This window comes from Puma concolor, chromosome E4, assembly GCF_028749965.1.
Source record: "Puma concolor isolate L17-30 chromosome E4, mPumCon1.1.hap2, whole genome shotgun sequence".
In the NCBI taxonomy this organism is placed as follows: Eukaryota; Metazoa; Chordata; class Mammalia; order Carnivora; family Felidae; genus Puma; species Puma concolor.
In genome coordinates, this window is record NC_141683.1 from 55,809,900 (window position 1) to 55,837,188 (window position 27,289).

At 38.3% G+C, this 27,289-nt stretch overlaps 1 protein-coding gene and 1 long non-coding RNA gene across 8 annotated transcripts in view; one reads left to right on the forward strand and one right to left on the reverse strand.

The window, feature by feature from the left end:
• Positions 1 to 27,289, reverse strand: part of DNM3 (dynamin 3) — a 570,520-nt gene that overhangs the window by 41,842 nt on the left and 501,389 nt on the right. The gene's annotated exons all lie outside the window — the stretch shown is intronic.
• Positions 9,849 to 27,015, forward strand: LOC147572694 (uncharacterized). The gene is made up of 4 exons (XR_015245874.1): positions 9,849 to 10,128; positions 11,353 to 11,456; positions 16,004 to 16,169; positions 26,565 to 27,015. It is a non-coding gene; the product is annotated as an uncharacterized LOC147572694 (long non-coding RNA).

Consider the following 27,289-nt stretch of genomic DNA (forward strand, 5'->3'; position numbering starts at 1 on the left):
CTCTGGGGTCTTATTCATCTTTCTCTTCTCAGCACCCGGCACAGAGCCTGATGCATGGGATGAGGAGTTAACAACTGCAAAAGGGTTCACCAAAACCAAGGAGGCTGCTCTGGTGCATTTCAGGGTATCTAAGTGTGCCTGCCCATGTGTCAGAGGAATTGGAGACCAGAGAAACCCCAGGGTGATGAGCTGGGATCCATTATGACTTGATAACAGTGGGAATGATAAAATGATTATGAAAAAAATATAATTATAATATAATATATAATATATGTTGTATATATAATATATACTATAATTATATATTATATAAATATATATAATTATATATAAATATATATGAGATATATATATATATATATATATATATGAGAACAGATGACCAACAGCCTTGTGAGGAAAATACCTTTTATATAAAACAATACAAACCTCTATAATGGATAAAATACAATTCAGTTTGTCTCTCTTCTGATCTGAAATATACTGGGATTTTGTTATGGTATTTAACAGTCAGAGGTGATGACATTCTAGCCTCAATATTCCACCTCTCCCAAGAACATTTATTGAGCACTTGCTGTGTTCTAGGTACTATGCTAAGCACTTTATATAGAAGACCCACACTGCTACCTTAGGAGGGAGGGGCCATTGTTATTGTCAACCTATAGAAGAGCATGCTGAGTCTCTGAGAGCTGAAATTTGTTCAATAAATGTCAGAGGCATTCAATTTTAACAAATTTCTTTTTTTTCCTTAAGTATAAAAAAAATCAAGAAGTATTATGAAACAGTGAAACATCCATAGTACATCAACTTAGTTTCATAGATAAAATTATAAATGTAAAAAAGGGTTTCTAGGAAAAAAGGTGTCAGTGAAGTAGTGATATTTATAAAAAACCAAATTATTGAAACAAAAGAGGAAAGTAGAATAAGTAGTATTTTTAGAAGAACCTGCAGAAATATGAAACACTAAGAAAGTTATATCATCATCCATACTTTGATATAGAAACACTGAATTTTCCCATTTCACACTTTTTTTTTAACATTTAGCTTTACTTTACTCTTTGCACATCAAAATATGCGCAAGACGTTCACTTTCACTTTTTCAAACCAGATGCACTTAATAAGGGAAAGTGTCGGAGTGAATGGAGAACACTGAATGGTTTAATTCTCAACACGGAAAAAAAAAGAGAGAGAGAGAGAAGTATTCCAGAAAACCCACAAAACAATTTGAAATTCTCTTTTGCTTTTGGAAAAACATGCGGTCACATGCAAACCTGAACTTCTCTGATAATACCACGGACATGATGGGAGTCACGAAATTCACAACGCAAATTGAATTTCTTTCCTGAGTTTAGAAAGAAAGAAGAAACACTTACCCTCTCTAATACGTCTAAGATAAATGGGGAAAATGTACATACATGGCCTTTCTCCTCTAGCTGAGTAATTTCAGACAGCAAATACTCCTTCTTCCCTGACCCAGTTCTAATCAAATTCTCTGTTGTGCTCTTTTCTGTATGTATACTGAGTATGACTATGGCTTTTTTCTTTGTTTAAATTATAGGATTGCAATAGGATTCTTTGCAGTCCAAGCACTGAAGTGACAGCTGTTTATCATTATCCTCATCAAGGGAATGTAAAATAAAAATAGTAATTTGTCTCTGATCTTTGAGGCAAAAAAGAATGGTCTGCAAACATTTAACCTTTTATGTGCAGGTTCATTGATGCTGTTTACAAAATGTGAATAATATTGTGAAAACCAGCTTTCTTCTGAAAAATACAATGGACAGGCCTTCCTATTGCAATTTTTTTTCCAAATAGCTTTTGTGAAATCTAATGCAACTTAAACAATAAAAAAATAGCAACTCAGCACTGTAAATTGTTTATAAACAATACTGTAATTTTCTTTCTTATGAAACTACTTGCACAGTATTCAAAAAACAGTCTGTTTTACAAAATTTTAATTTAAAAGCTTTTTCCTAAAGACTTCCTACTTTAACAGGTGAGAGGACTAGAAATAGTTGAATTGGAAATAATTCCCACCATACCTTAAAGCAGCCATTATAGAAGATCTGGGCTTTATGGGGATATTTATTTTTCATGTGTTTTGTTTTTGTCTCTTTCCTTTCCTTAAATTTCTTACTGAATTATGTGATAGGTTTCTTGGAAGATCACTGAAACCATCCATATAAGATTATTTTCTTAAGGTGACTGCAACTCTTTAAAGTGGAATGACAGAAATGCACATTATCCTGGCAAAAATATGCACATAAACATACTGGCTAATTGCTCAATCTCTTCTCGCCAATGGAGAGCATTGTATAATGCTACAGATCTACACAAGTGATTTTTACAGATAAGCAATGCTTGCCCCTTTCTAAGCACCTTACTTTTGTTGTACAATTCTCTACTACCTTAAACAAACAGTAGAAAATATCGTTTAACTTTTTCGTAGTGAATCATTATGAAAATAGGGTTACCATGGTAATGCAGCTTTGAATTTTCCAGCCTCACATTATGAAGAATGTCTCACTGAAAACCTTTCCCCACTTCCAGTCATGCACTGCTCATTTGCAGAGGCTAATTAGAGGCTAATTTGCAGAGCCAGGCAACCAAACTTGTAAAAAAAAAAAAAAAGTATCTATGGGAGAAGCATGCTCTGGAAAGCCTTTGAGAGTAGTACAGATTGCAGTTTGGTGCCTGGTGACAGGTATTTCATTAATTAGTTCAACAAATACTTGTTTAGTGTCTCAGGCGAACTGTACGAGGTACAAAGGAAGTCTAAAAACAGGGCTTGCCTGTGAGCTTATCCTCTGATGGGGAGGATCCAATGTAAGATGCGTTGGTAAGTCAAAGTATGAGTTCAAGGGTGGTGGGCTTCATGGGGAGTCCTCAGGGATGGTCACAGTAGAGACGAACCGTAAACGTTGGGTGAGATTTCTGACTGAGACTGAGGGGATATGCTCATTGTTCTATCCTTAGTACTTAGCACAGTGCCCTACTTATAGCAGGAGCTTTGTAAATATTGTGGAATTAATGAAGAAAAAACTAACCCAGACCACCTCCTGAGGGATTAGGTTTCTGTTTTGAAAGAACCTAAGAGACTGAGCTCCAGGTCGCTGAGGTGTTGCTGTATGGTGAATGTGAATAATTGCTTGGATTCCTAGAACTGAGTTCTCCATGTAGAGCTTCTTGGTCTGGGCAGGATAAATGACTATCTGTATCCAGAATGATTTTAGTTGCTATAAAGATGTTGATGACTCTGTCGAAGGATGTCTACAGATCGGAGCTGTGATTGTAATCAAATGCTGGCATCTATTTACATCTGCACTCTGTAAGAAATATCCATAATACAGGACAAAACACTGAAGCTTGGGGTGCCTGGGTGGCTCAGTCGGTTAAGGGACAGACTTCGGCTCAGGTCATAATCTCACGGTTTGTGTGTTCGATCCCCACATGGGCTCTGTATGCTGATAGTGCAGAGCTTGCTTCGGATCCCGTCTCCCTCTTTTTCTGCCTCTCCCTACTCATGCGCGCACTCTCTCTCTCTCTCTCTCTCTCAACAATAAATAAACGTTTTAAAACAAACAAAAAACCAACCCACCAAACAAAACAACAGTGAACCTCATCTGATCCAGTTAGTGGTGATCTACTAGCCAAAGCAGGCAGGACCCAACTTTGTCTGCTTAGGTTATTTTCATTTTTTTTCTTCCTTCCCTCTTCTCCTTTACCTGTTACTACCTTTTTATTCTCCCTACAGCTTTTACTCTCCTTTCATCTCTACATGACATCATAATAAATTACAAAACTATGTAATATTGCGAAATTAAACAGCCATTAAGAAAAAACACACACACACAGGATTTGAAAGATACTTACTTGATAACCAACAACAATAATAACCCTATCTTAATTCTGATGTTTCTAACTCTCACTTAGCCCAATAGCTGCGAATAGTATATTTCTGTGTGGTACCAGTGTATGTCCACATCTCCAATAAACAACTTGGATGATAACAGCAAAGAATAACTGGGATCTGGAGGAATAAGAGGAAGTGCCTCTCGTATAACTGACAGGCACTGAATTTGCATTTAAGATGCACTGAAACAATAGCTTTTATCTGCAACTGTAAAAACAAATGTGGATATGAAGATTCTTAGAGAAATCTGAAAACTTATGTACTCTGTCCTGATGTCCTCCTAGAAGTTATAGTAACTCCAATCTAGTTTGTAATCTATCTAAAGGCCTGTACTGCCTGCTAGCAGATAAGTTCACGAATATTAAATATTCATATATTTTAAACACATTATTGAATATTGCTATTTAAACAATCTTAACTGAGAATTTTTTCTAGATTTATGAATGTTTATTTTTGAAAAATTTCCATCTTGGGGCGCCTGGGTGGCTCAGTCGGTTAAGCAGCCGAATTCGGCTCAGGTCACGATCTCGCGGTCCGTGAGTTCGAGCCCCGCGTCGGGCTCTGTGCTGACAGCTCAGAGCCTGGAGCCTGTTTCAGATTCTGTGTCTCCCTCTCTCTGACCCTCCCCCGTTCATGCTCTGTCTCTCTCTGTCTCAAAAATAAATAAACGTTAAAAAAAAATTTTTAAAAAGAAAAATTTTCATCTTTGTATACTGAGTTTTGCATAACAACCTTTTGTCTAAACAATAGATGGGCTAAGCAGAACAATTAAATGGGTTTCTTTAAAAATAACCACTTGCCGGGGCGCCTGGGTGGCGCAGTCGGTTAAGCGTCCGGCTTCAGCCAGGTCACGATCTCGCGGTCCGTGAGTTTGAGCCCCGCGTCGGGCTCTGGGCTGATGGCTCAGAGCCTGGAGCCTGTTTCCGATTCTGTGTCTCCCTCTCTCTCTGCCCCTCCCCCGTTCATGCTCTGTCTCTCTCTGTCCCAAAAATAAATAAACGTTGAAAAAAAAAATTAAAAAAAAAAAATAACCACTTGCCTCACCACAGTATTTGGTTTCAGATAATATTAGTAATTTTGAAAGGGCCAAAATTATTTTGCAAGTATTGACTACTGGCAAAAATATTTGTTTAAAATTTAACTTTGTTAATTAAAATAAAAAGAAAACCCCTTTTCTAAAAAGAACTATAATTAGAATCAACTGATACAAATGTCCTTTTTAGTGGGAAAAAAATCACAACATTTCTTTGCAGTAGCAAAACAAGCAATAGAATATTTCCAGAGAAAAAATTTCCAGAAAATAGGATCAAATAAAATAAGGATAAATATAAAAACAACTTGCGATGGTTAATTTTATGTGTCAACTTGACTGGGCCATAGAGTACCGAGATATTTGGTACAAACATTGTTCTAGGTATTTCTGTGAGAGTATATTTGGATGAGATTAATACTTAAATTGGTGGGCTTTGAGTAAAGCAGATTGCTGTCCATAGTGTGGGTGGGCCTTATCCAATCAGGTGAAGGCTTGAAGAACAAGAAGACTGGCTCTCCCCAGCAAGAGAGAATTCTCTTTCGGACTGCTTTTGGACTTCATTTGCAATGTGGCTCTTTCCTATTCTACAGAAGACTGCCTTTGGACTTAAACTGGAATGTTCAGCTCTCCTGGGTCTGCAGCCTGTCAGCCCACCTGCAGATTTTGGACTTGCCAACCTCCATTATTATGTGAGGCAATTACATATAAAAAATCATTATCTATGTTATCTATGTATCTGTCTATACACGCAGACACACACACACACACAGACACACAGACACACACACCCACCCACCCACCCTATTGATTGTGCTTTTCTGGAGAAGCCTGACTAATAAATACACAGCCCCTCTATAGATCATAAAGCAGTATGTGATTCAATGTTACATTGCTTAGTGGAGTTCACAGGTGCTGTAAGAGTTCAGAGAAGCAGAGGATCAGGAAGGGCTGTGATGGAGAGTAACACTGGTCCTACTCTAATTATTTACCTTTACTTCACAGCATTCTCTAAAGGAGAGAGAGGTGAGTCAAAAAAGAATCCATCTTTACTTTCCTTATTCTATCACAAGGTCTTGCTATGCTTCCCCTGTGGGTAGGGGGAAGATACATTTAGACAGCCTCCTCTCCCCCACTCTCAGTCCTGTTGGTTAGATGGAGCTTCAGAGATCAGGCTGATCTATCCACCCACCCAGGCTAATCTCTGTGATGACACAGATGGCACGTGACCAAGCAAAGCCAATCACAGCACATTTGTCAGAACTCTTAGGAAGGAGAAGCTTCCTTTCATTTAGGAATGAAAACTTTGTAAGTAGGCCTGAGTGCAGGCTTGCCTCAAAATGAAGAGGAGTCAAACCTGTGTGCCAATGAAGTCACCAAAGAGAACAGCACAGTTGAGAGATGGAGAGAGGCAGCTATCTGAAGACGTCATTCGAGCGCGTGCATCTGGCTGTGCAGACGTCTCTGCCTCTGGCTTGTGCAGTTACACCAGCCAGTAAACTGTTTTCCGTTATTTCTAAAAGTTGGGTTGGCTTGAATTTAATTTCTGTTGCCGCTATCCTAAAGAGCTCAAATGAATAAATCATTTATTCAGGACGTTCTTGCAACCGAAAACTGTTTTTTCCAACTCCATCTGTTTGTCCTTCCTGGTTTAGTGCATGGAGCACAACTTTGGATGCCGCAGCTAAAATACAGCCCCTGTTCTTCCTGCATCTGAACGTTTCCTTTGTCTTGCATCGTAATTAGGTGTACACAGGTCCATTTCCCTAACAAAAATGAAAGGCTCTTGAGGTAGATAATCCTTCAAAGTTCAGTGCAAATACAGTATCACTTGCTTTGCATGCCAAAACTTCTTAGTAAAAAAACAAAAGAATGCAATGGCTTAAAAACACACAAGGGTAAAACTCTGTGGGTAGAATCATTACTTGTTTCATGAGTAGAGAAACAAAAGGAAGCTTTTAAATAAGCAGCTATATTCAAGGGTTTTAATTTTTCCAAGGTCCTCTGAGCACTGTAGTTGACAAAGCTGTCATCTGGATTCAACTGCAGAATTCCCCAAATAATTCTCAAAATAACTTTTTCAGCCATCCCTATACATGAATTAGTGAGTACACCTTTGTCAGGCTTTCCAGGGCCCAATGGCCTTACCAGATGATCCAGATAAAAAATATAAAAACTGTTTTAGAAAATTTAGGTTCATTTCTGTTAATAAGGAAGATTAATGTAAAATCAGAACAAATTTGCCAGGTTGAGCTGTTGTTTCTAAACCTCTTGTTTAGAATATTCAACCTCTTATTTCTAATATTCAAAGAGAGAATATTTCTGGTGATAGCACTGGACCACATCTGTTCTGGGTCACCAAACAGCCAGCATGGATATGCCCCAGAGCTGGAAATGTACTTCCAAAGCTGCCAGAAATAGAATTTCTGTCTTCATAATACTCATTCCCAATGAAGAGAGAAACTAAAATGTAAAGGAATTTGTTTCACTATAGGCAAACTTTTAGTTTGCATAAAATAGAAATTCATGAAGATGGTAAGATCAAAATATACTGAAGATGAGTTTTGAAAATAAGATTGATAGGACAGAGATCTATATGCTGGAAGTAACAACCATTGGGTCTGGAGTTTATTTTTTTACTTCTTTCTATCCTTTTCTTGAAATTGTGTGTGTATGTATGTGGGGTGTGTATGTGTGTGTGTGTGTATTGCCTGTTTAACAATATGGAGGATGTAATATATAGAAAACAAATATATATTGCTTCAAATTATGCCCACTTCTCACAACGTGGTAAAAATTAACAAAGGCAAGATTGCTTAAAGACCAGCAACTTATGGCAGGATTTATAATAGAAATCAAAAGTACTCTAAGGTAACCTTGGTAGGTGCAATTATTATTAGAAGAAAATCTGTAGTATTTTAAATTTTATATACATAAGACTGTACTGAGGGCTGTGTTAATAAAATTTGTAAATATGACTCGAGGTATAAGAGAAAACGTTGACGTGGTTTCTTAAAAACTTTCTTCCTCTAGACTGTTTTTAAAGTAGTTTAGATGCAGAAATCAGATTATAACCACTGCTAAACACTGATGAGATTATAATTTCAAATAATGCTTTTTATTACGAGATCAAGATGTTCCTGTATAGAATAACAAGGTAACTTTAGATTGAATATGTAAATATTGTTAAGAAAACATATTACTGCATGTATTCACAATTTCCCCCCAATTTTTTTTTTTCCTAACCATGGCTTCAAAATTCCTAGAAATGTTATTATTAGTGAGGACTATAATATTGCCCCTGGCAATTGTTTATGTCTACTCAATCCACAGAAATTCTTTCAAATTAAAATAGGTATAATGATTTCTGAATTAAAGAGTAAAACCTCTTTGAAATTATCATCATGAAATTTCATACTACACTGGTGGCCAAAGGCATCAAAAAGAGATGTGGCAACATTATCCATCTGATTCAATACAATTTCTAGCAATATTCCATAATTGCTTATAAAATATCTGGGAATATGTATAAAATGGAAAAGGCATGATACCAATTTTTGGAGAGCTAAAAACTGAATGCACATGGCTTAAGGTAGCATCTAAAGATAGCTTTACACAACATCAAGATGGTATGTGTGATTAAGATTTAAAGGGCATTAAAATAAATGAAATAATTCTGAATAATAATTCCTGCCATTTCAACAAAACTTTTTTCTGATTTAACCATAGTTTCCATATGACTGTAAGTAACACATTCTACCAAGTCTATAGAACTCCCAAATCAAAGGAACCACAAGAAAAATATCTGGATCAAACACACGTTTGTAGCATTCCTCAAATACAAGTTTAAAAAAATGTACCTGACTCTAGTAGATTACCCCAAGTTTCCAAACCACTTCCGTTTGAGCAGTGATTTAGAATTGCAATTAAGACTATGAACTATGGAATCAGATGCCCTATATTCATATCTTGATTTTGTCACTAATTAGCTTTGTGACTTCGGTAAAATTAAAGTTAAGAAGTTAGTCATCCTCTCTAGACCTTAATTTCTGTTCCATGAAAGGGGGTAATATTAGCATCAAACACATTTTATAGGGCAGAGCAGGTGTAGAGACCAAATAAGGTAACATAGAAAAGGTACTTAAGCATGGTGCCTGACATACAGTTAAGTGCTCAACAGAAATTAAATGTGTAACTTGAGATAATTGATGTAAATGACATAAATGACTTACATGAGGTTACAAAATTCATAAATACGAGCTTGGTTAAAAAAAATGCAGGGGTGCCTGGGTGGCTCAGTTGGTTGAATGTCTGACTCTTGATTTTGGCTCAGGTCATGATCTCACGGTTCATGAGATTGAGCCCCACATTGGACTCTGTGCTGGCAGTGTGAGACCTGCTTGGGATTCTTTCTCTCTCTCCCTTTCTCTCTGCCCCACCCCTGCTCGTGCTCTCTCTCTCTCTCTCTCTCTCTCACAATCAATAAACATAAAAATTTTTTTAAAAATTCAAAAATTGCCCTGCAAACTCTTTCTTTGAGAGTGTTTTCTAAAACAGAGAGAGAAACTGGGCTACAATCTTACCAATAAATATTTGTCGGCTTATTAGACTAAATGCGCCAGGTCCTTCACTGCCTACCTGAGTATGAGAATCACTGACTTCCTCTCTGGGAGCCCTTTCAGCTCTAACATTCTGTGACCATAAGGAAAGAAAGGTGCATGTAAGCTTAATATAAGCAGTCAGAGCCATTCAGAAATGTTATGTGACTGGGGAGCACCTATTAACTACAAGAATTCAAGCAAACTCTTCTGGGCATGCTAGAAAAAACCAGAGCTACAATGAGCAAGGTGAGCTAGAATGGATGACTTCTGAGAATCCTTCCAAAGATTCTGTGATTCAATAATGTGTCAAAAACACAGACACAGTCACTTCTTTTAGCTCTAAAATTATCAGGCAGTCAAAGAAGATAAGTAGATCTGCTAGTCAAAAGAGAAAAACAATAGCTTTTTCTGTAATATTTCTATGAAAAGGCAAAACAATTAATTGCCAATAATTTTTAAATGTGCTCACACACACCATCTCAACTGGTCCTCAAAAGAATCTTACAGAAATAGAAGCATATGAGGGAATAAAGGATGTGACAGAGACCACTCGGTTCCATCACTTGTTAACCCTGGGAACTTGGGTAGGTTGATTAATCTCTGTGTACTTCAGTTTTCTGTCAGATAGAGTAATAATTGTACCTATTATAATTATTTCCTCTCAAGGAGTATTGAGTGGATTAAATAAATTGCCAGTGTAGAAATTCAGAAGAGTGCCTGGCACATAATAAACACTCAATAAATGTCAGCCATTACTATTATTTTTCTTTAGGAAGAAGTAATGAAAATACAGAGAGGGGAAACGATGTGCCTAAAGATAATAAAGATAGTAAGACTGAAACAGATAGTAAGACTGAAATGTCCCCTGTGTACATTTCCTGCTCTTTATACACTACCTCACTGCTTTTGCTCATTAACAATTTCTCAGTGAAACTGAGTACTAAAAGTGAAATTAAAGAGAAAGTGAGACATTTTTAAAAATTAGAACTTTTTCTTACTCCTCCAACAGGTACTGATAGTGTTTTAACATCCAAAGAGATAAAATACAGCACTGTCCAGTAGAAATAAAGCTCAAGTCACATTTCTGTAGCCGTGTTAAAAAAAAGTAAAACAAGCAAGTGAAATGCATTTTTATAATGTTTATTTTTTTAAATATTCATTTACCTTTGAGAGAGAGAAACACATAGACAAAGCACGAGCAGGGGAAGGGGCAGAGAGAGAGGGAGACACAGAATCTGAAGCAGGTTCCAGGTTCCAAGCTGTCAGCACAGAGCTTGACGTGGGGCTCGAACTCACAAACCGCAAGATCATGATCTGAGCTGACGTTGGACACTTAACCAACGGAGACACCCAGGTGCCCCTTTTTGACATATTTAAGGGCTGAGTTGTATCCACCCCAAATTTGTTGGAATCCTAACTCCGAGTCCCTCAGAATGGGACTATATTATGAAATATGATCTTTTAAGAGGTAATTAAATTAAAATGAGACCAGTAAGGTAGGCCATAATCCACTATGACTGGTGTCCTTATTTGGACACAGGCGTACACAGAGGGAAGGCCATGTGATGACACAGAAAGAAGTTAGCCATCTACAAACCAAGGATGGAGGCCTCAGATGAAACCATCCCTGCTGATATTTTGCTTTGATCTCAGGTTTCTGGCTTCCAGAATTGTGAGAAAATAAATTTCTGTTGTTGAAGCCACTTTGTGGTATTTTGTTACAGCAGCTCTAGCATACAAATGCAATATATAATTAATATAAAAGACACTGATGTGATACATCCTTTTTTTTTTTTTTTTTGGTACAGAGTATTGAAATCAAATAGGTACTTAAAGCATATCTCAACATGGACCATCCATGCTTCAAGGGTTTAGTAACCATCTGCAGCTAGTGGCTATTGCCCTGGACAGTGTAAGTACAGAGTAGCAACATGATATATCTTTTATATAAAATGGTTTTTTAAGTTCTAAAAAAAATACATGTTTATTTTTAAAAACTTTATGAATGATTACTTAACAATCTTATTCTTAAGTTCCAATTCCACTGCTAAAACAATATTGCTGATTCATTCTGATAAAAATGTTTACACTAGATTCATATTCTCAGAATGGCTACCTGATAAATCCTATGTTTCCTAGGTAAGTGTTCAGATTTGTATTTTCCTTTGGTCTTGGCATCAAATGAGATATTGAGAGACCATAAAATGATCTCATTAATAGGTTGTACAGCGAATTTTAATTTTGACTGAGATATTGTCAGTATAAGGACAAACTTCAGTGAACATTTATGACTTTAGGATGACAAGAAGATAGAGTTATATGCTCTACAGGAATCCACCTGAAATGATGATGGTGTTGGTAGCACACGTCATTCTTCTCCCTGCACAAACGATTCTTTTAACTTACAGATTTTCCAGACCTTCAGCTGGGATCTGATATTAGCTTAACGATCATTTTGTTGCTCATGAGTATCTTAATCACAGAGACAAGATCTCCTTCTTCTCCAAATCAGATAAGTTTGCTAATAATGCATGGTTCATTGAAAAGTTTGTCAGAGGGCTAAGGATGAACTGGTATTGGGGAAAGCTTGAAGGTTTTAAAAACCGTAGGACTGTTTACGCATGTCTCAATGCACAGCCATTGAGGGCTGCTTTTAACTGGAAAAAAAACAAATGGTTTTGAAAGCCACTACTCTTGTGACAAATCCTGTACCTTTAAGGACTATGAGTACTCACAGCCCAGTGTTTGGTTGTTTTTACTCTTCTGTATGTACTCATCTACAGGATGCATAACTCATAGTTTTATTTGGAAATGGGTAATCTTTAGGTAAAAACAGGACAGGCCTTATATAACCTAAAGGATTATTGTTTCTTGACTATTGGGGTTTAGGGATGTGTTCCTGGGGATAAGACATCTTTTCAAGGGGCGCCTGGGTGGCTCAATCGGTTAAGCATCTGACTTTGACTCAGGTCATGATCTCACAGTTCATGGGTTCAAGCCCCTCGTCAGGTTCTGTACTGACAGTTCAGAGCCTGGAGCCTGCTTCGGATTCTGTGTCTCCCTCTCTCTCTGCTCCTCCTCCACTCATGCTCTGTCTCTCTCTCTCAAAAATAAATAAACATTAAAAAATTAAAATAAATAAAAAAGAAATTTTTTCAATGACAATGTAAACATTTTGTGTTTTTGTTTACTATATTTTTTAAAAACCATAGTAACTTATAAATATATTTCTATCATTTCACACATTGATATTTCAGTTAGTATTTTTAAAATTCATTTTTATTAAAACAATTAAAATTTTTTTAAAATGTTTATTTATTATTGAGAGGCAGAGAGAGAGATAGAGCATGAGTGGGGGAGGAGCAGAGAGAGGAGGAGACACAGAATCCGAAGCAGGCTCCAGGTTCTGAGCTGTCAGCATAGAGCCCGACACGGGCTTGAACTCATGAACCATGAGATCACGACCTGAGCCAAAGTTGGACGCTTAACTGACTGAACCACCCGGGCAGGCTTCTGTTGGTATTTCTAAAAGATAAGGACTCCTTTTCAAAAAACAACCTTAATACCATTGCCACACAAAAAATATTTAACAAGAATCATTTAACATCAGTGACTACTTTTTAAGCCTTTCATTTGGGAAAATTTAAATATATGTAAAAGTAGAGAGAGTAAAGAGAACAACAGAAATTAACCTCTTGGTGCTCATTACTCAGCTTCAACAATGCGCCACATGGCTGTCCTTGCTCCCTCTATATTCCCCAACTACTCTGAGGTAAACTCCAACATCGTGTCATTTTATCTGTAAATATTTCAGTACGCATTCCTAAAAGAAACGGACCCTTAGAAAACATAACCACAATACTATTATCACACCGAAAAATATTAATCATTTCTTAACTTTACGAACATAGTTGACCCTTGAACAACACTGGTTTGAATCATGTGGGTCCATTTATACACATTTTTTTTATAAACACAGTATAGAATACTGTAAATGTATTTTCTCTTCCTTATAAATAATATTTTCTTGGGGCGCCTGGGTGGCTCAGTCGGTTAAGCGTCCGACTTCGGCTCAGGTCACGATCTCGTGGTCCGTGAGTTCGAGCCCCACGTTGGGCTCTGTGCTGACTGCTCAGAGCCTGGAGCCTGTTTCACATTCTGTGTCTCCCTCTCTCTCTGACCCTCCCCCGTTCATGCTCTGTCTCTCTCTGTCTCAAAAATAAATAAACTTAAAAAAAAAAAAAAAATAAATAAATAAATATTTTCTTTTCTCTACCTTACTTTGTTGTAAGAATAAAGTATATAATACACAGAACATACAAAATATGTGTTAATTGATGGTTTATACTAATGGTAAGGCTTCTACTCAACAGGTTATTAGTAGTTAAGTTTCTAAGGAGTCGAGAGTTATACTGCACAGGGTGCATGGTTCCCCTAAACCCCACTTTGTTCAAGGGCCAGTGTTCACAGTATACTTCCCCAACTGTCTTTGAAAAAACTGATTTAAAGTTTATGTGTTGGAACTGGAATCCAAATAAGTCCATATACTATGAGGGGTAGATACATTTCTTAGGTTTATTTTAATCTATAGGCTTTTCCTCTAACTCATTCTCTTTCTTTTTGCCTTGAAATCTATTGTTTTTGTTCAAAAAGGCGGGAGGAGTGGGAGTAGGTCATTTGTCCTGTAGATTCCACCCAACTTCCCGGTTTGGATTTGACATATTTAATCCACCTGGATATCACTTCATGGGTTCTTCTACCGCCTGTATTTCCTATAATGTGGTACTTCGATCTCTAGACTCAATTATTACTTTTTTAAAAAGTTTTTTTAATGTTTATTTATTTTTGAGAGAGACAGAGTGTGAGTGGGGGGAGGGGAGAGAGAGAGAGGGAGACACAGAATCAGAAACAGGCTCCAGGCTCTGAGCTGTCAGCATAGAGCCTGATGCAGGGCTTGAACTCACGAGCCATGAGATGATGACCTGAGCTGAAGTCGGACGCTTAACTGACTGAGCCACTCAGGCACCCCTACTCAATTATTACTTTTTAAGTGACTCTTTTTGAGTTAGGGAGAGGCAGCTACATCAAAATTGATATGCAGACTAGATACTAATATTGTAGAGTAGAAAATGAGCCCCTTATACACAGCATAAACACTATTTCCTGTTGTCCTCTTTGTAGAGTATTTATCTTGGTCTAAACTGGTTTATTAAATAGATAATTGTTACACTTAATCTATGCTATATATTAAGCATACAACATAGGATGAGAAATGTACTAGGTGCCCTGAGAAGTTAAAGGGAGGAACACAACACAATTTGTTCTCTTAAGAAGTTTACCATCTATTTGGGGAGGAGCAGATTAACAGGCAGGACACAAGGTGTCCTAATCACAGCGTGCAATAAATGCTAAGTGCTATGATAAAGCCTCTTAGTGTAATCAGTTTTCCAAGAAAAGAGTGATTATTCTAGAGTTTTCAGGAGCCAGACAGAGAGAAAGCATGTGAGACTTGGCCTGGTTGTATTGGGACATGCAGACATCCAGAAGACATGCAGGCAAGGGGAACAAAAGGAATGGAGGTAGACATTAGCTTGATATATTTGGGGAAATATTTGGGAGTGCATGGTAAAAGCATGTTGAGTGGAAGGAGACATATTTGAATTGTGAAATGAGTGGCCTGTTGTGGAGAGTTCAAGTTAGGCCAGAGAGAGGAGATGCGACATGGTGGGCATGCAATGTCACCAGAAAGGGTATGATCAAATGGTGTTTTAGGAAGATTACTATGGCGGCCGTTTTCAGGCTACATTTATGTAAGGAGGGAAGGACTGGAAGCAGGGAGGCCAATTACGGTCTACGGTAGAAATGGCATGTATATATCCAGGTACCCGGTCACAAAATGTTTCTTATAGGGGAGGAAAGACATGTGTTTAACATGAAGTTAAAAAAGGGAGCCAGTAGACAAAAGGTGAAAGATACCAGAGAAGGCAGTTGTATACATGAGATTTTAGATGGTGTCAAAAGCAAATGAGATTTAGTGTATTGGTAAAGGAGGAATATTTAGAAAGATCTTCCTTCTATATCATATTCCAGCTATATCTAGCCATTCACTATTTCCAGATCAAACCACGCACACCACAACCTGGCGCCTTTTGGCCATGCTGCCCCTTGAATGTGAATGCCCTTTTGCCTAAAAATCTGACTGGTAAAATCTATTATTCAAGGCCTGGCCTATATGTCACCGCCTGTGTGATATAACCTTCCCTAGAGAAATTAATTAAAATTGATCTCTCCTTCCTACATATTCATAGCTTATTTAAATGTTTTTCTTAAAAATTTACATTTTTCCCCCATGAATATTATTGATTGCTTTCTACTAGGCTTTTTCCACTGTATTTTAATGCACTGCAGTTACTATTCTACGGTGCTCGATAAATGAAAGCGGCATCTTTCTTCTTGAAGGCTTAAGGGAAGGCCAAGAAGAGAATGGGGAAGAATGAAGATAAGGGTATTGGCAGCTTCATCCGGTTCACCTCAGTGCTCTCCCAGAGAAAGAGGCGACATGCCTGCCTAGAAGGAAAGTGAGGGATGGATGTGAAGGGAAGATCGGATTTGGAGCAGGTGCCAGGTGAGTCAAAAAGAGGTAAGAGGAGGAAAAGTTCCTTTAAATGTTGGGTACCATAAATTTGCAAGGACCAGGTTTTTGCAGCAAATTTTCTTTTAGGAGTTCATAGTTGGAAGGACAGAGAAAGAAGACAGCATAAAGACCAGTCCACAATGCCTGGTGCAGTGAGTGTTACCATATTCAGTAACAAACATTTAACATGGGAGAGTGAGGGTGTGGCACAATGATGCCTCAGAGGACACTGAGATGATGAGCCGGCGTTCAGGTTGAGGAAAGAAACTAACACAAGCTGTCAGGCCAGGTTCTCAGTTCGGTTGCCAAGAATAGCCTGGTATGATTTTGAAGGATACTGATGCCTGGGCCCGGCCCACAGAGACTGTGATTTAATTGATCTGGGCTGAGGCCTGGAGCATCTGTGTTTTTAAAAGTGTCCCCAGGTGAGCAACCCTGCAGTAAGGAGATACAGATGGGGAAAAGCAGAAGGGGTTAGGGGACTGAAGGTTCTACTGAGGATAGAGTACAGGATGAAGTAAAAATGCTATTTATGGTCTCAGGTCTGAAAATTCCCAGGAAAAAGAAGGATCTGACTTTACATAAAAGAAAGTATCTATGTTTTAGGATCCAAATGTGATCTCAGCTAGTTTCCACTGGACAGACGTCATTATTCCCTGACAGTCATAATTGGCACTGTGGTAGGCAGATGGTTGAACGGTAAAAGAAACTTTACAAAAAAAAAAGTTATTTCAAAAAGAAAGTTGCCTACCCACAACAGACTTGCAGGGTCTTTCTGAGGCCAAGTGCGACAGAGGAGAGACAAGTGCTGAGAGGACACAGGATGCTCAGGAAATCTCATCTTGGCCAGACCCAAGGTCAGTCATTTCAGCTGATCACAAGAGACCTCCTGTGGGAGGCCTTGGAGCACCTCTCTGACTCCAACTGTAAAAATCAGGCTTAGCCCTGGTTTTCTTAGTAGCCATTTATGGCTCTCATTCATAAATTTGGCTAAGAGGTTTTTGAATTCATTTACATTTCCTGCCAGCACCACCTTTTGGGACCAAAGAGCTCCATAAGTTTATAACCTGCTGTGTGAAGTAGATTTCCTTTCATTTTCCCTAAACTTACTTCACTGTGTTTTAAAGAGTGCCCTCCTTGTCCTAAAAAGAAAAAGTAAACAGGATTATAAGATGAGGACAGATTGGCTGAAGTAAGCAGGGCAGAAAAAGAGCTAGGTGTTATAAGGAACCACAGACTACCTTAAATCCGAAGTATAGTTTTAAAAGACAAACATGGCTGGAATGCGTGACCAAGAGGGGAGCTGAGTGTGCCACACAACAATGGCTCCATTGTTCTCAGAACCCCCTAGACCCTTCCAGGGGCTCTGCATCCTGTTTGGGGCACCACTGCTCAAATGAAAGGGAGAACTTGAATGTTTAGCAGATATCAATAATACTGATTAAATCACTGGAAAAGAAAGAAAAATTCAACAAATGTGGATTTTTCTGGTTAGAGAAAAGAAAACTGTTCCATACAAACGGATCTAGGATATGACGTATAAAATGGAAAATAGTTGTTCTACATTTGAGTTAAAACACAAAGAGAAGGAACCGGCACGCATCAGATGGTCGTTCAGCTTTGCCATGAGAAGGAAGCTCCCGACACTGGCAGTTATATGTAGGACTGAGAAAACTATGCATTTCTTAAAAATTCCTATTTCCATAATGATTTGGGGCTCATCTTGTCTTTGCACTTGCCTCAACGGATTTTAAAGACAGCTAACTGAGTTATTTACCTAAGATGCTTAGGAAATAAGCACCTTAGAAAATAAAGAAATTTGTGGTTAAAATATTAATATGTGTAATTTTTGGAACTATAAGGAAACAATAAGTATTTAAAAAACATATTAATTTTAGTGGGCCAAATAGTAAAGCAAACTATCTGTTGCATTTTTTCCTCCAAGGTCTTAGTACGAAGTTGATTAAAGGAAAGTTTTGTGTTTTAATGGAAAATAGGGCAAAGGTTATGTGTAACAGGAATCCAGTCATGTAAAGCTTGCAGAACGCAGGTTAGGCTCATAAAACTGCTCATTAAAATGCTCTGTTCTGAAGCAAAAGCAAATAAATGAGCTCAAGGAAAAGAGCCACAGAAATCATCTAGAAATATTTCCATGAAAGACTGTGAAAATAGTCCTCCCTAGTCATAAGAAATGTTCAGTTATTGCTTATACAAATAGCCACACTTAAAAGACTTTTAAATACCTTCCCTGCAATGCTGGTTTTGACCTTCTGCCAAGAGCTACTTAGTGTTTTTTTTTTTTTAATTTTCTGAATAGACCATATGATGAGCAAAAAATAAAAAGGCACACACACCAGAAGTTTTAAAAACAGCATTAACAGAATAGTTTAGTTATTAACCCCACCCCCAAATTCTGGTTTAAATTTAGCAAATTTACAAGTCCTACCCTGGTTTAAAACCCCAATCCCAAATTACAGAAATGAAGACCAAAAGAATCTTGAAGATTTACAGAGTTAAAATTCTCTACAGATCATTATCTTCTAGTACAGAAAACGTAGATGGAGGAATTTAAATTAATAATGGTAATGTCTTGCCGGCAGAATAATGAGCAGCAAGAGAACTTCTAAGAAGGCAGTTAGCCCCAGAGCAATTCAGACAGACCGTGCTTACACAACGGCTGGCTGGTCTGTAAGGCCTCAAGCCAAAAACAACACCGACTGCCAGCAGTGCCCATCACTTACAGAGGGAACGGCACAACTTGATGCTGATGAAGTGTGTGTCGGGTGGGGGGTGGGGTGTCCAGACGCGTATCTTATTTTTAATGTAAATTCGGTGATGCCCTCTTCCCTGTCTGAGTCACAGAGGGGCGACCTGGTGCAATCCCAGCATGTCAAGCGATCAACCGGAAGGAGGCCAGCTTACCGAAAACAAAACCGCTCCAGAAAGCAGCATCAGTAGTGAGGCATGTGGTCTGAATTCACACCCTACTGCTCTATCTGTGGCTTTTCCTTGCACCATTTCCATAGCCTGTTGCTCCCGGGAGGGAGTCAACAACAGCATGGATGTTCTGCCCACTCATTTTCTGTTTTTGTTTTTTGTTTTTGTTTTTTTGAAGTAGAAGGAATTACCAATGGCAATACTCTTTTTTTCACTCCAATCTATCTTAAGAAAAGCAGTCTGCAGCTCACTGGTGAGACAAGACGCATCAAACAGAGAGATTCCTTTTAAAAAGCAAGGCTGGATTGCAACAGGCTTCCTGCCAACATTCAATCAGGTTTTGTTGTTGTCCTCGCTGCCGCTGCGCCTTTTCACTTTGGTGGGGAGGGAGCTGACTGAGAACCTTGGCTAAAATAAAAATACAGAACTATTTTACGCAGCTAAACCAACTCTCACATCCTGTGAGATAGCCTAGACATTTGATAAACACATCTTGGCAACAACAGCTCATCTCTTCAGAGTTAGCTATGAAAAGGGTATTTCCTAATTCACCCCACGCTAAACAAAATCATCTGCTGTCTTTTTTTCCCACTGGCCTCTAACATACCTTATTCTGGAATGACGCTTTCCTTTGCTTGGGTAGATTTTGAAAATCAGCATTATCCTTTCCACAGTGGTAGTTTACATTTTACCTACACACACACACACACACACACACACACACACACACACACACGCATTCTTGCACAAGTTAGCAAGATTTAAAGCCTCTCATTTTTTATTCTTGAAACCCCGAAAGGGAAACTGTTCTTCATGTGCCAAGGAATACAGCCATTCATTATTTTTTCTTCCTTTCTCCCTGTATATCCTCCCAATAGGATTAAAAGCAGTCTGGGGAGTGGAGTATGGAGGTAGAGGGAGAGGGGGTGGGAGGGAGGCACTTTAATAGCCTCTACTACACGGATTCAACACAGTAGGGACCTTGTGCTTCAGACTCCAACTGTTTCCTTCCTTTTAAGCCTTGCACTTGGCCCTCTTCTACTGAAGCCATACACTGATATCTCTGGACAGAGGAGGTAACTAATAAATGGCCTTTCTGAGAATGAGGGAGGATGGAGAGGCCTAGGAAAACTATCACAACCCTATTTTTGATTTTTTAAAATAAATTTCATCTTGAAAGAATTTGTTTTACAAAAAGGTTGCAAAACTAATACAAAGAATTCCTGTATACTCTTGACCCAGATTCCTTAAACGTTAACATCGTCTGAAACCACACAATCATGGTCAGTCAGGAAATTTTGAAAAGTATTGGCCAGTTATTTTATGGTGTCTCTCAGTTCGAGTTTATCTGATGTCTCCTCATAATTAAACTTAGGTTATGCATTTTTTTCCCTACTAAAGCCACATAAATGATGTATCCTTCTCAATGCATTACATCAGGAGACACGTGATATCAGTCTGTCCTGTTGCTAGTGATGGTTAAGATGGTGTATACCAGGTTTCTCCATTGTAACATTTCTATTCTTTTCCTTTCTAGAATTAAGAAGTATTATTTGCATGCTACTTCGAGAGTATATAACTATCCTGTTTCTCATCATACTTTCACCTACTAATGTTAGCATCCATTGAGGAGTCTTGAGAGAAACAATTACTACTACGGTGTTTTGCAAATGGGGATTTTCTAGCTTCTCTTCTAATAGTATCACTTGGAATTATACATAAGGAAGAGCTTTCCCTTCTTCATTTAGTTATTCAGTTATTGATTTACAGAAGTATAGCTTCTTATTTTATTCTATGGGTTATAATCCATTACGGTCATAATTTTTGTTGCCGACATTGTCCCAGATTTAGTCACTAGAAGCCTCCCTCAAGTTGTCTCCTGTATCCTTAAATATGTTCCCATCATTTTTTCTTTACTTTCTGACAACATAAGGTATTCTGCGGTCTTTTTGTACTTTCTCCAGTCCTGAATTTCTCCAAGAAGCTGTCAGTTCCTTTAATGGGAAAATAGGATAGGGGTGCCTGGGTGGCTTAGTCGGTTAAGTGTCCGATTTCAGCTCAGGTCATGATCTCGCAGTCCATGAGTTCAAGCCCCACTTTGGGCTCTATTCTTACAGCTTGGAGTCTGGAGCCTGCTTCAGATTCTGTGTCTCCCTCTCTCTCTCTGCTCCTCTCCGCTCATGCTCTGTCTCCTCTCTCTCAAAAATAAACAAACATTGAAAAAAAATTTTTTTAATAGTATAAAATAATTCTACCTTTGCTTGTCAGTCAGAGTGGTCCATAAGTCTCCTAGTGGTAAAAAGTCACCACCATGTGGGTTGGGAGAAACAAAGGCTTTGAACCTCCAGTGTTTTGGGGGATAAAATTTTCACAACTATAAACTGCAATAAAATATGTCTTTCCCACTTCACCCTAAATTGGAAATCCCTGGTAAATAATAGAACTCACATAACTGAATGCTCAGGATCAACAAGATATATATTTTTTGAAATCGGAAGTATTGTGAGATTGTGATTTATAATAAAAAAATATACGTTTGGTCTTGGTCTTGTTCTTGGCACAGAGCTCCCAAAACCCTTAGAATTTTCTAAGTGATAAGAGTCAGACACAAAAGTGTCCTTTGTTATTGACAACAAGCCCCTTCAACCACACCTGTGTTTATATTAATGAGGAGGCCTTTGGAAAGCACCTAAGGATGGGGGCTGGTTACCAGTGGAACCAACCGCGATTGATTACAGGGTTGGAACTTTCAGCTTCATCCCCCTCACCTCTGGGGAAGTGGGGGGTGCTGGAGATTGTGTTCATCGCCAATAGCCAACGGCCAATGATTTAATCAATTGTGCCTCTGTAATGAAACCTCCATAAAAAAAGGGGGTGGGGTTTGGAGACTTTCCAGGTTGGTGAATATGTGCAGGTACTGGGAAAGGGGCATGCCCAGAGAGGGCAAGGAAACTTGGTGTCCTCCCACATACCTTGCCCTGTGCATGTCTTCCATCTGGCTACTCCTGAGTTAAGTCCTTTTACAGTAAACCACTAATCTAGTAAGTAAACTGTTTTCTGAGTTATCTGAGCTGCTCTAGCAAATTATCAAACCATAACAGGGGGTTGTAGGGACTTCTGAATTATTTGGCAGGTTGGTCAGAAGCACAGGTGACAACCTGAACTTTTGATTGGTGTCTGAAGTTGGGTGAGAGAGTGGAGCACTCTTAGGGAACCGAACCCTTAATCTGTGAGGTCTGATGTGCCATCTTCGGGTAGGTAGTGTCAGAATTGAGTTAAATTGTAGGACCAATCTGGTGTCACAGAATTGCTTAATGGGTGGAAAATGCACACATCTAGTTTCAGATGCAGTGATGTGCAGCAGAGTTGTGTGAGAGTAGAGAACGTGCACAGAGGAGTGTGTTTTCTTCTTAGACATACTTACGGATATTTCATTGTAAACTAAAAACCCACCCCAACTTTTGTTATGCTTACCACGGTATAATTTGGAGTAAAACAAGTAAATCTTTTACTAAAGTGCTTTAACATTGTTTTTCTGATTGTTTTACAAGGCACAGGTGAACAAAAGACAATTAAAACTAAGTGGTAATATAATTAAGTACATAATAAACTGTTTAGTTTTGTGGGGAAATAAAACTCATTATTCACATGGCTTTTAATTACCAGACTTTATTATTATTGTTGTTTTCATGTTGGCTTAGATTTACCTAAATGTTTATCCATTTCTTTGTCCATATTTTCTTTTTTTTAACAGTTAGTTATTTTTGACAGAGAGAAAGTATATGTGAGCGAGTGAGCAGGGGAAGGGCAGAGACAGAGGAGAGAATCCCAAGTAGAGAAAGGGAGGGAGAGAGAATACCAAACAGGTTCCACACCATCAGTGCAGAACCCAACGCAGGGCTCGAATCCATGAATCGTGAGATCATGATCTGAGCTGAAATCAAGAGTTGGACACTTAACTGACTGAGTCACCCAGGCACCCCATTTTGTCCATATTTCTTATGGATCATTATCCTTCTTCCTAAAATACTTCTTTAAGAAGTTCTTTTTGTGTGCATCTGTTGGTGGTAAATGCTGTTTTGTTGTTTAAAATGTCTTTATTATACCCTCACTTTAAAATAATGCTATAATTAGGTTATTCAATTCTAGGTTAACAATATTCTTCTCTCTATACTTTGAAAATTATTCCATTATTTCTGGTTTCCATTGTTGCTCTTAAGAAGCCTTAATTTTTGTTCCCTGGAAGTTTATCTCTCCTTTTTCTCTGGATGCTTTTAAGATCGTCTCTTTGTCTTTGGTGTTTGGCAGTTTCATTACAACGTATAGCTGTATGTTATCTGTGGTTTTCCTAGATCTTGGAATTCATGACTTATATCAATTTTGGAAAAATTTTAGTTACTCTCCCATTCTCTTCTAGAATGACGATTAAACATGTGTTAGACTTTCTCATGCTATCTTTCATGTCTCATATCTTTCCTATCTCTCTGTCTCTCTATGCTGCATTCTGGGTGATTTATTCAGTTATGCAGCCAGTCGTGTGTAGGAACTAGCATGTGCCAGCATATGGGAACCAATTGACAGTATATATTCCCAATTCTGCATTCACTATCATCACACTGGTGATTTAAATTGGCCATTGTAGGAGTAGATACAGAATAGAAACTGGCAATGTTAAATTACAGGGACTTTTTTCTACTTCCCTGGAGAAATAATTATTAAACATTTATCAGCATGCTACTGTATACAATCTATTTCACTTAGTCTCTCTTGAGCTGTTTAATCTATTTGTGAAGTTTTAACTTCAATCACCATTTTTCATTTCTAAAAGTTCTATTTGGTTCTTCAAAAAATATACATTGTCTTTTTTTAATTTTTTTTAACATTTTATTTATTTTTGAGACAGAGAGAGAGCATGAACAGGGGAGGGTCATAGAAAGAGGGAGACACAGAATTTGAAACAGGCTCCAGGCTCTGAGCTGTTAGCACAGAGCCCGACGTGGGGCTCGAACTCCCGGACCGCGAGATCATGACCTGAGCCGAGATCGGATGCTTAACTGACTGAGCCACCCAGGCGCCCCTACATTGTCTTTTTTTAAAAGTTGTTCTTTCCTCAAGTTTGTGATTTGCTCTATTTAAACATTTAAACATAATCCAAACTCTTTTCTATTGTTTTTTATTCTCTCTTATTTTAATAGATATTTTAAAGTTTATTTATTTTGAGAAAGAGCATAGGAGGGGCAGAGAGGGAGAGGGAGAGGGAGAGGGAGGGAAAGGGAGGGACAGAGAGAGGGAGAGAGTGAGGGAGAGAGAGAATCTCAGGCAGGCTCCGTGCTTCAGCACAGAGCCCAATGTGGGACTTGAACTCATGAACCGTGAGATTATTACCTGAGCTGAAGTCAAACACTTAACCGACTAGGCCACCCAGGCACTCCAATTTGTTATTCTCTTGACTCACTCATGATGGTTTCTTTTTCTCTTTTGTCTTGCCTTGTTTTTTTTTCTTTTCTTCCCTTCTTTCTTTTTTCTTCCTTCCTTCCTTCCTTCCTTCCTTCCTTCCTTCCTTCCTTCCTTCCGAGTACTTTTAAATGCTGGATTGTGTATTTAGGTTCAACTGGGCTTTATTTGTGTGAATCCTATTAGGACTGGTGTGAGGCTGTGTACCTTCAGAGAGTATTTATGTTTCTGTGGGCTCCCAGAATGGCTTCCACCCAGGGCCACTTTATGTTAATATCTCAGTTTTCATTCTGCTTGACCACGTAAGTGGTACAAACTTGACCCCCAAATCATACGGATTCTCTAACAATGGATTCTCAAAGATGTTTGTTTACCCAGAATTTAGGGTGAGATAAATAACTTTGTTTTCTTCCATTCCTGGCAGATAGATTCTTCTAGAGGGGTATATCTTGGTCCTGCTTACTGCAGAAGCCTTGGTTTCAATTTTCCAACTTGTTCTGGCTGACATCTTTTCCCCTATCCCCATACGACTGTGTAAACCCAAAAGCTCTTGAGTACAGTGATGGCAAACACCCCAAGGACAGCTGTGGCCTCACCATAGTCTTAACCCTCTACTTTCCTGTTCCCTCTTTATTTTGGCCACCACAGTGTTTTCTCATCTTTCTTGTGTGCTCAATTAGAAATTTAAAAGAGCACTTCTCACACTGTCCTCAAAATTTCTAGATGTTTTGAAGTCAAGACAGCTAGTCTAAAAACTGCTGAAATCAAAGTCCGCATGCCTGTAGAAAAGATCCTTTCCTAAGCTTAGAACAATTTAGAATTATAAAGATTTGAGAACTCTGATTGGTGCTAAGTCTTTTCTTTTACTTTCTATAGCAAAACATTTATATCCCACAGACAGACACACACACACCCATCGACACACTATACATTAAGTACTACGATGTGCTGACACTATTATTAGCTATTCAGAATAGCTACTGAGCCTTGCAAAACACTTTGTAAACCATGAATAAATGAAATCAGAGGTTGATACTCAGAGGAATTTATATCCTAACCACCAATTTTTTTTTTTTTTTTTTTTTTTGCCAAATTTTACTTGGGTTCCAAGTACTTTAGACCCCTGGGATTCATTTGATGCTAGTAACAATCCTTTGTACTATTCCTATGAATATGAATATACACTTTGTATAGAGTAGAGGTATACAATTTTCAAATTGTTTTACTTATATAATTGGTTTTGAGTTGGTTTTTTTTTTTTTTTTTTTTTTTTGAGAGAGAGAGAAGAGAGAGAGAGAGAATCCTAAGCAGGCTCCACACTCAGCACAAAGCCTGACGTGAGGCTTAATCTTGCAACCCTGAGATCATGACCTGAGTTGAAAGCAAGAGTTGGACACTTAACCGAGTGAGCCGCCCAGGCACCCCAAGGTTTTGAGTTTTCACATAGACAGACTTACTTAGATTTATTTCCTTTTCCAGAAACCAAGAGTCAAAACAGATGCATGATTTTTTCCAAGGCCATACAATAGAAGTTGAAGAGGTAGAATAGAAAGTCAGTTTTCAAAGCTCTAAGTTCAGTGTGATCAGCACAGATCAATCAGAAAAACTGGGGCATTTCCCCATCTCTATGGGGAAGAAAATCTTATTGGAACAGAGGACTCCGGGACTAGGTCAGGGGGCCACATGGATATACATTTGTAAAACATGGTTCTATTTTAGTTCAGTTTTAATCGTTTATATGTTTTTGAGGTGTTTTTTTCCTCTCCTGAGGTAACCCTCAGGAATGCTATAGTGATTTAGGAAATGTTTAGTTCAAAGAAGTTCTACAACAGAGATACTGGTACAGAGGACTGGTATGCTAACGGCCTGCTCATTCCCTGCCTTTCTATTTCCAATTAACATTCACATAAAAAAATCAGTAGTTCACTCATTAAAATGACTTTTTCATTTTGAATGCAATAACAATTTTCAGACACTGTCTCTGTACCTTCACAGGCAAATCCTTACAAACCAGTAAACTGGGACTCTTCATGAATTCTTGCATTCTCAGTGAGATTTGTAGTGACAGTTTTCGGTTCAAAAGTGCATTCTTGTAACTAGACTACATGGGATCATCCAGTGGAATGAAGTCCAGTATCACATACACAGCTGTACTCTAAGAAGTAATTTTAGACGTCAAGATAATGTATGTCGAAGCTGTGCAAAACCACAACCCACCAGTGGATCACGATGCCTTTTGGCAAATGCTGTTTATTGTGTTAGTCTCTGGCTGTACAATGATCTGGAAAGCTGAACGACTGGAATTTGTCACTTAAGCCATTCATCCTCAGCTGCCAAGAGGTGGGCACATTCTGACCTCTGGAATTAAAGTTGGGCAGAGTTCCATACACTATCCTACTAAGAATGTGGTCACTATAGCTCCAATAAAGACATCCTGTTTCAGCAATACGGTGTAAAGAAAACTTCACAACTATCAAATGGTTTGGATGTTTTCCATTCATTTTTAGTTGGTAGACGTCCATTTTCTTTTTACTTATGTCTAAACTAATTGTGTGTCTTGATATTACATTTTTTTCTATAGCTCTAACCTAAAAACAGCTGAAGTTATTTTCCTGAATACACATAAAAACTCCTGAGCTGAGACCTGATGTATCAAGTTTCAGCCTGAAGAATTTTTTTGAGCCGATGGTTTATGCTGAAAACGCTGACAGATGTCGAAC